The following is a 15,341-nucleotide window of genomic DNA, read 5'->3' on the forward strand; positions in this document are numbered from 1 at the left end:
AATGTGAGCTACAGATTTATACTTTGTAGTATCTTATGAAGAATTCAGAGAAAAAATACGCATCAGACTTTAATCAGATTATGAGCCAGTTTAGAAACTCTTTTACCACGAACGGAATTAAAGAAAAATTTGTACAATGATTCAAGTGACGTCAAAGAAACATTAATCTTATGTGCGGCGTTCAGCTTATGCCGCTACTAACCGCCACCACTACCAGATGGGATGTAAAAAGATCCTCCCTCCCCTGTTGCGTTCCCTTCGCTCGTCAGTGGTGAATAAACAAGTGTTGTAGCGAGCAGAACTGAGGATATTACAGTCGCTCGATTGCATGTCGTCCTACTAAGGATCAAATTATCTCATCAGCAAAAATTAATGACGTAACATCGTTTATGTTTGTATTTGTCGTTCTTTTACGACTGCGCCCTCTAGAAAGAAAGGGGGAAGACGGGTTCATTTTCCCAGCATGCTTAGTATCCCGAGGAGGGAGATGCTTCTATCAATTGTCAACTGACCACAGCCCAGTAGTGGATGAAAAGGCTGAATGATACACACCACGTTGCCCGCCCACTCTATATCAACTACGTTCTCCCCAAAGCAAAAACGATGACAGCTCTTACTGTGCTAGGATAGGCCACACTGGTCTGCATGAGTGTGTATTTTGTGTGCAAAGAAGCTGGCGGGCCTTTTCATCCATGCAGTGTGAGTGTGCGCGCGCCTAGTGTCCCAACAAAAGAACTACTACGGAGAAACGAGACATGGGATAAGACGGTGTTAATGTGGGTGTGGATGCCGATACTTCTCGCCATGAAGGGTACATCCTGGATTTATCAGAAGAGAATGTAGCGATGCCTACAGGTAAGGGTATATAGGCTAGGACGCATAATTATAATCAACCACTAAATTCATAACTTTTTTACTTTTTGGCAAAAATTATTAGCATCTCTGATAGTTTCAGTTTTACAAAGAAAGAAATTATTCCTAAATTGTTAATTTATTTTTCGCAAAATATATCATTTGAATATTTGATCTCATAAACCAATCTCCAAATGCATTAAAGATAATCACAATTTAATGCGTCATTATTTTTGTAGGTGATGGCGAATTAAGAATTACAAACTATTTTCGCTTTTATCTGAATGCTACTCCCATCAGCATGAAATAAAAAAAATTCACGATTATTTTCTTTGTGAAAATTCCGTTTCTAACAACAACTAACAACACTTCTCGATGATTATCTAGTTTTTAATATAGAATTAAGTGCATAATGAAATTTTGTTTCGATTTTTGAAATTTTGGATTCTCGAAACCTCGAACTATGTGTGTGTGTGTGTGCACGCGCACCTTTCCTTTACTTATGGAAATGAACAGTTGTTAAGCAAATAAGTTAATATTTAGATATGTTATTAAGTAATTTGTTAACTGTTTGAAATATATTTCCGTATATATATATATATATATCTAGGAGAATTAATGCGCTGTATACTTATTCCTTAATGTACTGTCCTTCGATTTTTTTTAATATTGTTTCGGTAATGAGAGATCGTGTTTCATACCTGCAAATACATTATTCCCCATCTCCTTACAAACTATAATAAGCACCAAAAATTTTAGGAAAGTAGCAATTGTGCAGCACAGTAACTTTTGTTTCTAGAAATAATCTATCACTGTATCTTTACACCATAAAGATACAATGATACATTCTTTCCAAAAAGAGCAGTTGCGCTCGCGCGTGTGTGTCAAAGGCATAATTTCTTCCTTTCTGACTATTGTTAATTCTGCACAACTCCTATTGTCATTCTTCTTTAAAATATCTTTTGCAGATTTAGGCTATATAATTAAATTACAATTAATACCATTGACCATTTTTCACTAGTAAGTGCTGCGTGAGGTTTTGTTGCACGAATATCGAAATTGGCATCTATATGTTTTTTTTTTTTCTATCTTTCAAATTTTTACCAGCATAAAACTCACCGAATAGCTTCTCTTCCTTTCCATTCATTCCATCTGTAACTTTTGAAACAAAATGCATTTCCATATCCTACATAAACATATACGACGTATATTCCCATATCTTCCATATACGAGGTAAGATTAAAAAGTAAATCCAACATTTTGATTTACTGCGTAAATCAAAATACTGTATTTACATAATCTGATGATTATCTTCAAAATCGCCTTCAAAGTAAATTTATTTCAAAAAATGCATTTGATCCAGGGTTTTTGCACAAGTATCTTTCAAATGCAGTTTCTAAAATCTCTAAAAGTTCTCTCATTGTTTTGTTTAGCTGGGTTCAATGATAATAAACCTTTTTCCCTCTCTCGATGTTTTAAAGGAAAAAGTCACATGGTCCCATGACCAACGGTCACTGAGGATGCCAAGCTATTGGCACCCCAGAAGTACTATAATAAGACGCAGTCATATCTATACAGTTTTTGGCACAACAGTGGTAGGTTTGACTGTTCAGTACAGGAGCACCCATTAAAGTTTACACAACAACTGAATTCTACTGTTTTCGGCTCAATATACACCACAAAGAATTTCTACCTGTTCAGGAGTTCATGAACGGTCACTTTTCTGCTGTTTCGCACTAAACTACCCACTTCAGCCAACCTGTAATTCTTATCTATCAGTCGAAGGAACGTTCGTCCTAAAAACAGATGTTCGTTATTTTTAAAGATGGATTGCTTATGTCCGTCCATCTTTAAATGGCTAAGCCATGCAAAACTCGGGCGATTCGTTATATTATCATCAATTGTTGCATTCATTTGTGTATTTTGGTTGCTATTTTATCGATTCTTTTACAAAAATTAAAGCACAATGCTTGCTCCTGACTTTCAGATATCACGAAATGCGATAGCAACAATAACGAGACATGGAATTTTCTATACAAACAATTTCTACACACTACATCACGAAGCCTTGCGCTGAGGAAATCAAAACTTGATTAGACTTCATATTAAAGTCCAAGGTTAATAGGAATATTCTTTGCTTTCTGTTTTCATTTGATATACAATTTTCTACAATGGTTTATCTATGGGAGCAGCGTAAATTACGTCATGAATAAAAATAAAATAGAGGGGTTAAATTAGAAGACAGAATGCATGAGGAATTAGCTTTTTTTTTTTTTTTTTTTTTTTGTAAAATTTATAATATATTAATCTTGATTTTACTTGTGTTGTTTTGCTATTTTGACTCTAAAGTTAAAGCATAAGTTAAATCAAATTATTGTAATAGCCGCAGCATCTGCTGCCCTCTGGTGACAGTAGTTAGTTAGCAGTTACAAAGTGTGACTGTAAGCATTCCAGTATATTAATGTACCGCCCACTAGTATCGGAGTTAATGTAAGACCACGCACGGCCTTTCAATATTTGTCTGTATAGGGAGGCGTCTCAAAGGAAATATTGTTTGCTGATTTAAGATGTATAACGATATGTTAATATGTATACTTTACTTAGAAAAGTTGTATACGGAAGTAATTCTATTGGAAATATCACTGATTCAGGATTCAGAAAAGATTGTGTGCGCGTGTGCATGCGTGAATGAGGTGAAATGGTTTTTACATTCTAGTTATGCACATTAAATTCATGTCCTTGTCTGTGTTTATGGAAAAAGTAGTATCAATCGAGAAATTACACTTTTTTTTTTTTGAAATACAACATTAATTTTTCTATTAAGCAAGCTATATTTTCATAGAGAAGTGGTGTCAAGGTCGCCGGAAAGGAGTAATTTTCGAATTGGAATAAACCCTGAATAAGTCTAATCAAAATTACAGCTTTCAACGTCGTTCATTGGATGAATTTATTGGATTGTTGACTTCATCGATAACCGCAGTTTCAACAGGACGTAATAATTCCGTTCTAACTTGTTATACTTTATCCAATATAACCAAGTATTTATAGTAAAATAAACTTGGCATTACATCAGATATACGTATGCTTCCTGTTTGCTTAAAATAACTAGTCTAAGCATGCATAGTTTAGAATTTTTTTTTCTTCCTTTCCGTATTCTACATGGAAAGTCAAGTTCGTAAAAGCGTTTGAGTATGGATACTAAACACGTAATTCAATTTTTTTAGAAGTCTCAAAAACTGCACAGTAAATTATTAAAAATCATAAAAATTAGAGAATGCAACCGTCCTGTTAGGTCTACTGAATACACAGACATTAAACACATAATAGTAGTAGCTGAAATTACTAAGTTCGCAGGTTAATATTTTTTGAAATTGTCCAAAGTAATGTTGGATATATATATATATATTAAAACAAATCTATATATAAGATGATAATGTTCTTTAGAATTGATCATTAGTCAGAAATTTCCAATTAAAGAAGCCAATAGAATTTAATGCAATCAGATAAATAAAGATTGTATGATCAGAAAATGTTCCTAATTGTATTTTTTCCTCCTCTAAGATAATGGCATTTACCTGAATTCCATGCCCCTCCAAAGTAATTTCCTTACAATTTGATAAACAGCAAGCCCAAATAATACTGCCTAAAAATCTTTGCAGAATTCCTGTGTTGCTATCTACAGTATAGTCAGTGATTTTTTAAAATAATAACATCGCCGAATCTTTATTTTTTTCTTTTTGTGTCAACTTCACTTCAGAAAAAAAAAAGTAGCAGTATTTAGGAATAATAAAGGTATGGAATATCAGCCATAGCTATAGCCCTTTTGTTGAAAATTCCTGCTCCTGTCAAAATGCATTGGCATATCCCAAATGAGATTTCCCAACTATTATCTGAGATAGTACTGAGTTTGCTTTCCAACAAATTCTCTGATCGGCACCAATTTTCGAAGGGTTTTTGTTCGTTTACAAACTAATCCATGTTTGAGTTCTGCTCATGGTTTTCTCTTCGAAAGCAAGCATTAAATCTTGAAGGCCACTGCGGCACTTTTTCTCAGCTCGAAGTAGAACCTGTTATACACACGCAGTGTTCTTGCAAGTCTGCCACTTATCTATTCAGTGAAAAAAGCAAAGGGCGTGAAACTAACTCAACTTATTGGAAGCCTGAACGCTTCAAAATGTTCCATGTTTGATTTCTATAGAGGGAGGTTCATAGATTAGTTTAATCCACCCACGATAGTAAATGTACTATATATGTTTCCAAATCTTTCGTGGAGGGGGAATGACATTAAAAAATTACAATTTTTGATGTCAGCCCTACCTACGAATTATTGTAAAACTATAGTGCGTATTTAATATCAGTAGCGGGAGAATGAAAAGTTAAAATTGCCGTTAAGTCCACTATCAGAACAAAAATGTTAATCAATAGGAATACTGCCGGAAAAAGAAGCACATCAGGGAATTTATAAGCAGTTATCACATACAGCAACATGTATTATCGGGTATAGATCAGCAAGCTTTAGTTTGCATCAGAAAAATACCTGTTTATGTTCTCCACAACAAAAAATACATCTTATTTATGGGTTTAGTTAATGTAAATATATCATTACGTCTGAGAAAACGACGTTTTAACTTTGAGTGAGAAGCTGATAATTAATCAATATAATTACTTACTTTTGTTTTGTGACATTTTCTAGAGACCTTTCTAATTATCACCCTGAATGTGAGAACAACATTCTTCCGATGGACAACTTTCAGATTTGCAGTGTTTTTAAATATCCAGAAAGCGAAGATGCCTGGAACGATTTGTAAAACATTTTAGAGTTTCATTTTTTTCCCCCAGAAGCAATATAGATTACCCAGCCAAAACATCAAGAATCTTAACTCACTATTACACAACCTTCCACGTGCCTTAATTCAGATGAATAATCTGTGGAATATCCATTACTAAAGTTAATGCAGGATATTATATATTGTTACAGGAGTGGCTTCAGATTACCCTAAATTATATTCAGGCAAACATTAAATCGTAGCTGTTAAGGTTGTTACTGGCGATATGGGCCAGGAAAGGCTTTTGATATTTCTCTAGAGTTGTTCAAACCACTGACAGATAGATCTGGCGAAAATAAGAGGTGAATTAACCACCGCCTTTAAGGCAAAAGAGCAACACAATAACGTAATCTGTACTGTGAAATATGAATGCTTAAATATATAGTATAAGTTTATAGTTTATCAGCGGAAATCTGGATTCACCTGCTGATAGTATTTTTTTTTATTCCAAGTCTCAACAATCCACATCGCTGCTGTTATCCAGACTAGGGTGGATATCAGCAGCAATTTCAGCAAAGAATTCAGGTAAACCCAGTTTCCATGAGTTGATGATGTGCTAAGCTTCAGCGGAGTTCGATTGGTCTGAGACAATCAAATTCTCTAAGTACGTCTCTATGGTGCCAGTTATTAACTTTGGATACATCTCTTAAGTCATAGGCTTAGCTACACATTATTCCTTGAGGGCATGATTTGTATCTCATAGACTCCTTTTCGAAACGTCTTACTGTAAGATCGAATACTCATCAGATGTAGCCTGTTATTATTATTATGTTACCAGAGCTCCAGAAAGTCAGGGACTCATTAAGGGAGGCCATATCAGTCACATCACCTGTCATATCTATATCTACTTGAATTCATTCATACTACCTGCGCTCACGACCCTCAAAGGCAATCCATTCCCATCAAGCACTACTGTTTAAGAGAGCAAGGTTTCTGTATTACGTAAAATTTTTTTTTTTAAATAAATCAAATAAAACAATAATGATAAAGAGAATCCTTAGCCTGCCCACGGTATAATATATTATAGGTGTACTATTTTTCTTGGGAGGAAATGCATAAAAAAATTGATGGTCTTTTGTGCGTTGCTGACATTTTTTTTTTAATCTTATACAACAGCTTACACCAGTTAATCCGCTTTTTTGTAGATGGAGACAATTTATAAATTTACTTTTAGAAGTGGGAGTCATTTATCAATTATGTTTTGCACTGAAACTAACTGTTATGACCTTGTAACGCTTATGCCTTTTTTTAACTGAGCAGAGAGTGCGATAAAACGTTCCTGAATCTGGTTATTTTGATGAGAATATTTATCAGAAGAAAAATCCTACATCAGTAAGACACACAGACACAAAATTACATCAAAATGCATAGTGATCTTAAAATGATACTATATCACAATGATAAATCTTAATTTATTTTTTTTTTCAATTTCGTAGAATTACAAATAAATGATCTGATTCAAGCTTGCGATTTGTCATCATTTTTTAAAATCTTTAACATAAAAAATACACCTTGCGTATTATGTTAAAGATAATTTGTCGTGTTCGAGTTTTAAGACATTTACACGAGAAAATGCCACGTCGCAGCTATATGAGAATTCATGAAAAAAAATTTGATATATCCAAATAGCAAAATGTTTGATATACAACAATATAATGAATAATATTAATACTTGTCTCTATATCAATTTTTAATTCAGGTGGCTATGCAAATACAATATTGAAGAATTTTCAGGAATCATCGTGAACAAGTGCAACGTAAACAGTTTTTCACATATATCATTTTGACGGTTAGTACAACTTACAAGAAAAATACAGATAAACTTGGCAATATACCAGTATCCCTTAAAATGAATTAGAGAGAGAGAATCACTTCTCAGATTTAAAGTTACCGTATATTATATAACTGGTGTAAAGGTCTCAGGTCTCACGCCGTCTACCGGATAGATAATACTGTTATACGCTATGACAATGACAGCCGATTTACATAGAGTCAGGGACCACTTTTAGCTCCATTCCAATGGCTGGATTCGTAAAACTTTACAGAATTGAAAAGATACCCGAGATTGGGAATGAACGGGGGATTCAAAGTTTTAAATTTTTTTAAGTGGAACGCATTTTTGTGTTTATAACAAAAACTATGAATCCAGGTTGTTGCCCTGATTGGGCATCGTTGCAACACTACAACATTTTTTTTTTTCTTGTTTGCATGCGAATCCTACCCAAACCTACGGCACATTAGTACCAAGAATAGGCAAGGGTTATTTAATCCGGAAACTCTACAGACAAAGAATGAAAGCTTTTCAAGCTTGAACAATCGAAACGCCATTTATTGTATCTAATCCACTTAAGGAATAATGGGCGTTATGTACAATTTATCCTTTTATTTTTGTGGGTATTTTTACATGAATTATGTTAACCATAAAATTAAAAAAAAAAAAGGGACATTGAGCTATGAATAGAAAGAGATCTTAAATCCTTGCACTGCAAGAGGTTGTATCCGAGATTTATTTTCTGGGTTTGTTCATGTAGAATTGTTTGTTTTCAATATTGTATTTCATTGAATGAATCCCAACCGCAACTTAGCATGTTTCCATAAAGCTTAAAACAGTTCACTAAACGCAAACTATATACTGATTTAGACCTATTTATTATTAGTATCATTATTATTATTATTATTATTATTATTATTATTATTTTGTTTGTATCATATTTAATAACACATTTTAATTTGTTTGAATGAATCTCATCCATGAAAGGCTGTAAACCTGCTGCAAATATGGTACCGTGTACAGGTTATGGTCGGATAATCTGGCCTGCTCTAGACAAGCCTTAATTGCTTCTGACGTAATTCAAAATACCCAATCCAACACTTTTTCGAGAGCGATGTCACTAGACTTAACCTTTTTTGAAACAGTCAAATATGAGGTAATACACTCCCTCACAACATTCTGAGCAGAATTTTGGAATGTTTTTCCTTATGTACACGTCCGAACTCTTAAAGAAAAATTACTCAGGTGATTTAGCCGCGCATTCTAATTAAAAAAAAAAAAAAACTTAAATATCAATGTGTTTTTTTTTTATTTTTAGAAATTATTTCCAGGTATTCTTTATTTTCCCGTCATAATTCAACGACGGATTATTAGAAACGTCCAGATGACTGTCCATGTATACTTTTAGGAGTTTATTTTTGTTTTAATTTTAAATGTTATTCTTTCTCTGTGGCTTAATACACCGGTGTAGGGGTAGTCTTGTGGAGCCTCCGCAGCTCAGTCGGTGTAGACGAATTATTTTGGTGTGAAAGACCAGGTTTCGATTCCCATCCATGGAACCTCTATCTGGTCTGTCGACGAAAGGCATTTAGCCGGTCTCATATGAAGTAGTTTTTTTTTTTTTTTCTCTCATTCGGAAATTCGAGTTTTTCTTCCCCCAGAACAGGCAAACCAGCCCCGTGAACACACACGGATTACATCCAGAATACTTAGGACGGTCCCTTCCAGCCATAGGCCTGATTCGTCAGCTATGCCGGTCCCGATCCCGGATAAAAATGGGAAGGGGGGGAATTTGTGATGGTGCCATACTTCCCCGTAAAAGGGGCTCACAGTCGTTGTATCATCATACGAAATAAATAAAATAAATATTCTTGTATTATATTTTTGCTTTTCCATATTTTCATATGAATGTTTTGCACATGTCCTCCTATTTTCGAAACTTTATACTGCCTTGGCCTGGTTATTGTGTTCGGTATTAAATATTAAAATATAAAATCTCACAAAAGTGCATCAGATAGGACATCATTTTTCAGATAAAGAAATTCAGAAATTATTCAAATTAAGGGAATATTAAATCCCACATTGTTTTAAAACCGAATAAGAAACTCAAAGATTGGAATCAGAGAGTTTCATGCCGAATATAGTAAACTATAAAAGTATCGGCGGTTACTAGCGTGAGCTAATGCAAGTAGTCCTAGTACGTAGTACAATCTCAAGCAACTCGTTGCAAAGGTGGGGAAAGTTCTGATCGCTAAACTTGGTATTTTCCATAATGTAAAAACACATTTCCCAGGAAATCATGCTAAACTTGGTATTTTCCATAATGTAAAAACACATTTCCCAGGAAATGTATGCTGTTATTACATTATGGTGGGAGGTCACTACTTGTTTGACAACTCGTATAGCAGAGTATAGAAGTTCTTTTCGCTATACCCTTTGGTATCTATTTGGTCTAGCTACTCACTGATGAAGCCTCAAAAAAGGCTGAAACCAGTCTGGGTAGTGACCTCCCTCCATAATGTAATAACAGCATACATTTCCTAGGAAATGTGTTTTTACATTATGGAAAACACCAAGATTAGCGATCAGAACTTTCCCCACCTTTACAACGAGTTGCCTGAGATTGTACTACGTACTAGGACTACTTGCATTAGCTCACGCTAGTAACCGTCGATACTTTTATAGTTTACTATATTCGGCATGAAACTCTCTGATTCCAATCTTTGAGTTTCTTATTCGGTTTTAAAACAATGTGGGATTTAATATCCCCTTAATTTGAATAATGTTTATATTGCCGAAATGAAGCCTATCGGCTCTTTATATTTCAGTAAATTCAGAAATGTTTTTCGGTGAATATCCTATTTAATAACATATTTTAATTTGTTAATTTATAGCCGTGAAAGGTTTAAAAGCGATCAGCTCTTATACATGACGCTTAGGCCTTTCTTTTATCACTATTAATGATATATCATTTCATTCTCAAAACCAAGCTCTTAAATTTGATGTAAAGATCAGCTACAAATATGTATAATGAACCTGCACAAAATAAAAATGATAACATAAACGCCGAAAAACTTTAGATTATTCCCTTTTTACATTTCTTCGAATGATATGAACCAGTTTTTATGAAGATTTCTCCACTGATGATGTATAAAAATAGGAACTGGCGGATTAGTTTTGGCAATTTTACAAATCACTAAAGTCCTGCGATATTAGAAAGTATTCTTAACCAGTAATAGCTCTAAATTTCTCATTGCTGCTTGTATTGCACTGATGGCATGTAATTGTAGGTCGAGGTCAACAAATTTTACTGTATTATTAAATTACTTCTGACTCTTTCGACTTCTAATTCAAAATTCTATTAGACGTCTTAAACTTAATAAAATGCAATTAGAATTGGCAAAAATGCAGCAATGTTTATACAGTAATATTTACAAATATGCTTTTATAGAACAGTAGAAACTTTTGTTCTATAGTTTTGTGCAATTTGGCACAGACAACACCTGCTTTTAAGTCAAAAGGCAGAAAGTGTTCTTATGTTTGACGTAACCTATTCTAGAATGATTCATTACTTTCACTTCATATTATGACAACTATTATTGTCATCTAACAGCTCAACTAAGGAAGTTTTTCGATATCTGTTGCTTCAAGTTATGGCAGAGTGCTCTACTATAGCAGTCGAATTAAATAACTGAAGGTAGGGTTGTCAAGGTCAGTAGGCCAAGGACTACTTTCAGGCTTCCCGTTGACCCTGGACACTGAATTAGGAAGTAACCAACAGGATGGAATTCCTCAGGATGCAAAAAAACGGTAATTCTAACGAAGGTCGCTTGAAGTCGCTTATGGCGCCGCTAAACAGAAATGAAGTGTACTAGCATGAAAATTAGCAGAAACTTGAGTCGTTTCATATATATAAAAATTTCTTCTCCTCCTTTGCTGAATAATAGCTCTCTTGTGTTTGTAAACTCACACTTTGATAATTTATATCCTTGCGATAACAAAACTTATTGCGTAAGGCTTGCTGGCTCTATCGTATTCGGAAAAGGGATTACGAAAAGTCAACATTTCAAACAAACAGTTTTTTTTTTTTTTTACTTTGCTTTTGTAACGAAGTTCAAACTGGACTTCACGTACAATGAGGAATCTCTCGGCAAGTAAACTCAAAACTTACTTTATAAAAGTAATCTGGTTTGCAAGTGTTTTGATTCCATTCCATTCTTCTAAGAAATGCGAGTTGCAGTTTCCTTCTGGGTCTCCAAAAACACACTTCTCTCTTTTTTTTGTACGCTTATAAGATTATATTGACAGAAAAAAATATTACTTTCGAAATGATAAATTATTTTACATTTATTTATATATGTATAAATAACTAAGGATTATTTATACATAACCCTTAGTTATTTATACATATAACTAAGGGTATATGAAGAATATATCCTGAGTGATTTATTTATTTATTCAGCGTATGATGATAGAACGACTGTGAGGCCCCCTTTTACGGGGAGGTACGGTATCATCTAAATCCCCCACCCCATTTTATCCGGGCTCTGGACCCAGCCATAGCTGTATGGCTAGAGCCTCCGTAACTCAGTCGATATAGACGAAGCCCTTCGGTCGGGAAGACCTGGGTTCGATTCCCGTCAGTGACGTGAGGAACCTTTATCTAGTCTCTTTCGACAAAAAGTGAGTTAGCCGGTCTCATACGGTGGTAGGGGTTTTTTTCACCCGGAAACTCGGGGTTTTTCGTCCTCCAGAACAGTCAAACCGGCCCCGTGAACACACACACATCTACAGACATACGACACACTGGGAAGCATAGGGTTAACCACCTTATCCTCGAGTTACAATTGCGAAGTCCCAGAATAGTTGGAAAGTTTCCGGTGAAAAAATTCCCTACCTCCGTATGAGACCAACTAACTCACCTTTTATCGAAAGAGACCAGATAAAGGTTCCTCACGTCACGGACGGGAATCGAACCCAGGTCTTTACGTCAAGGACTTTCTATAGTAACTGAGATACGGAGGATCCTCCTAAGTGATAACTGGGTGTGTTCTTCTACAGCCAGTCTATTTTGTAAGAGAAACAACTAGAATTTCCATTGCAAAGTCTGTATAAGTATTCCTCGAGTCCTGGAAAAAAAAATACCAATCTAGTCCAGGACTTTTCTCTTTCCGACAGAATAGAACCATAGGCATTCTACCAATTCAAGAAAGAATTTAATATATAAGTGGTGACAAGCATGAGTGGCGAGAGAAGTTTAAAGAAACATGCAAATCTCTTCTGATAATTCTCTAACTACATCCCTGATAATAGCAGGCGGTTCCAAAATTGTTATAAAGATTCCATATGGGAATAAGAGTAGATCAGTGAGCAGTTTCATTTTTTCTGCAAGCTTCAGAAGAAATTTAGTGGCAAAGAATGAGGAGATTTCAATGTCATACATCACTACTTCGATTTCAATATTACTCTGCGAATAACAAGAAAATACGTCAGTAAGAAAGCAGAGAGCTATAAGTCAGTGAAAATCAACATCCTTAGCAGCCTAAAAGCCAAGCTTTCTCTTTGGAGAGCTTATTCTCATCCAGAGAGCAACCTGTTGACAAATTCCAGAAACAAATTCGTTTGGTAAAATCGCTCCAGAAACTTTCTTAAAAATTGCCGACACTGTTCGACTGAAAGCAGCGTTCTAAATCATTCATCGTTTACTGATCAGTCTTTTATTTCCATCAACAAAATTTTCATATTCGTGTATTAAAAACATGACTCTTCATTGCTCCTTGTATTTTGCATTAATTCGTATTTTCTTGTTCCTATATCTTCCTTTAACTTATGTATAAATTCAAGCCAGCTTGTTATCTTTTCCTCTTCAATAATCTTATTTTATTTCAATTTTTTACATGGCTCTTTCTTTCGTTATCAGTTCTATCAGCATCTGATCTAGCGTTTACGAATTAGAAAAGCGTTATTTTTTGACTTAACTGCTTCTTTAACTCTCATTCTACACCATGATTTTTCTTCTTCTTTTCTGCTTTCGCTTGTTCTTACATATCTCACTTCTGTTCTTACCATTACATCTCACTTTTCCCCTTTCCTCATGTATATTATTTGTAATTAGCTTATGGGCCATGTGTCATAAAATAATGAGTGGTAATTTAATAATGATCTCTTATTTTATTTTAGTTTACTTTATTGAGCGGTCCACATAACGTTTAAATTGTAATCCAATGAATACAATATACTGGAGGCATTACGTTAATCAAGTGCATGTAATTCATGTAAGTTATAAGTTCATTCTGTGACTCTATGATAAACACATGATAATGTTTATCATGTACATGATTATGAAATCATGTCATTCTTTCTGCATCGATTAAGTCTAGAGTTTATTTTGTGGATTAATGTTAAGAGGAAAATGCATGCTTTTCATCCGTACAGCTTTCAAAATTCAAAATTTTTTGGTTTTCAAAAAATGTAAATCTGAGTTGTATACAAATATGAATTTCTCTTGAATGTTTGCTGTATTTATTTTGGTTGGTGCTTCCGGTAGATTCACGAAAAAAATGAGAAAAAATGTGCCATAACAATCCCGAAATGATCGTTAAATTGCCATAATAATACCAAATGATCCCCCATAACAATCCCCACATGAAACGTAGTTTATGTGGGGATTGTTATGGGGATCATTTGAACAACCCAAAAGATCATATGATCATAAATTTTACTCTTTAAATAAGATTCAAAAAGTGTAAGTGTTACGAAGAGGAAAACAGATTTCTTAGGAGAATAAGGCAGAACGTACATCATGTTACAAAACATAGAATTCACTGCTTTCCAGACGAGTATCGTAGAAGGCATCTGCAAAACTTCAGGGGTTGATTTCTTGAGTAATTTCAAACGAAAAAAAATTATATCAACATGATTCGATGCAGAAAGAACAACAAGTATGGTCATTTCAAGATTCAGCCACTAGTTAATTGCACAGCTGTCCGACTATATACATAACCTGATCAATTCATGCAATCACGTAAACGTGTCGCGCACTATTTGTGGCTTGAACGTGTTTAACTGCTGCTTTTATTGAAATGATACTGGGTAAGTTTTCAAAAGAATACTACACAGCCATCCGATTCATTTACGGTTTTTGTAACGGGAACGTGAGCGTTGCTATTGAGGAATATAGGCCATTTCCCAGAGACTATTGATGTGCATTGATGTTTGCAGAAACTGGATCGTACGTTATATCTGAATGTGACATTAATCATGAAGTTCAAAATAAATTGCATGAACAACACGACACAAATTTGCAAAATTGCATTTACATTAATGTTATTTGTAAGAAGTACAAATCTCAAGAGACAGATCGTGAGCCAAGTAAATTTTTGTTGTTGAGTACTCAAATCCCGATAAGTACAAGTACATTTTATTGACGGGTGATGCAACGTTGTTTACTCTAAGTGGAGTGAATAATACTTGTAATAAACATTCATGTGCTGAAAATCTTCATATACCAGTTGAAACAAATTTTTAGCGCCTGTTTTCAGTAAATGGACGAAAAATTAATTAATCGGCTCATAAGTGATCAATGATCGTCTCAGTAGGGAAAAATAGTTTGATTTTCTACAAAATTAGCTGCTAGTCTTTTGGAGATTTACGTGATAGCGTATATAAACACACTCGTTTTGAACCGTATTTCCGATTATCTGAACTATCAACCGAACTGACGGTTCGGTTTCATTGACGAGTTGCGTGTTTATTCTTGGCTAGCTGAATCTGTCGTCCTTAAACCTTAAGCTTTACACCGTTAGTATAAGCACAAAAGATTAACGATATGCACCTCATCAGAAAAATGTTTAACACTGCAAACTACATGTGAAAGGACCAATCAACAATAG

General features: G+C 34.5%; 1 protein-coding gene across 1 annotated transcript in view; it reads left to right on the forward strand.

The window, feature by feature from the left end:
• The first annotated feature begins 309 nt into the window (after positions 1 to 309).
• LOC150105730 (proton channel OtopLc-like) overlaps positions 310 to 15,341 on the forward strand; it is a 69,731-nt gene continuing 54,699 nt past the window's right edge. The window contains exon 1 of the mRNA XM_090394323.1: positions 310 to 855. The gene's annotated coding sequence lies outside the window, so the exon portion shown is untranslated. The remainder of the gene's footprint in view (positions 856 to 15,341) is intronic.

Source organism: Typopeltis vanoorti, chromosome 6, assembly GCF_054136105.1.
Source record: "Typopeltis vanoorti isolate ZY-2024b chromosome 6, IOZ_Tvanoo_1.0, whole genome shotgun sequence".
NCBI classification, from domain to species: domain Eukaryota; kingdom Metazoa; phylum Arthropoda; class Arachnida; order Uropygi; family Thelyphonidae; genus Typopeltis; species Typopeltis vanoorti.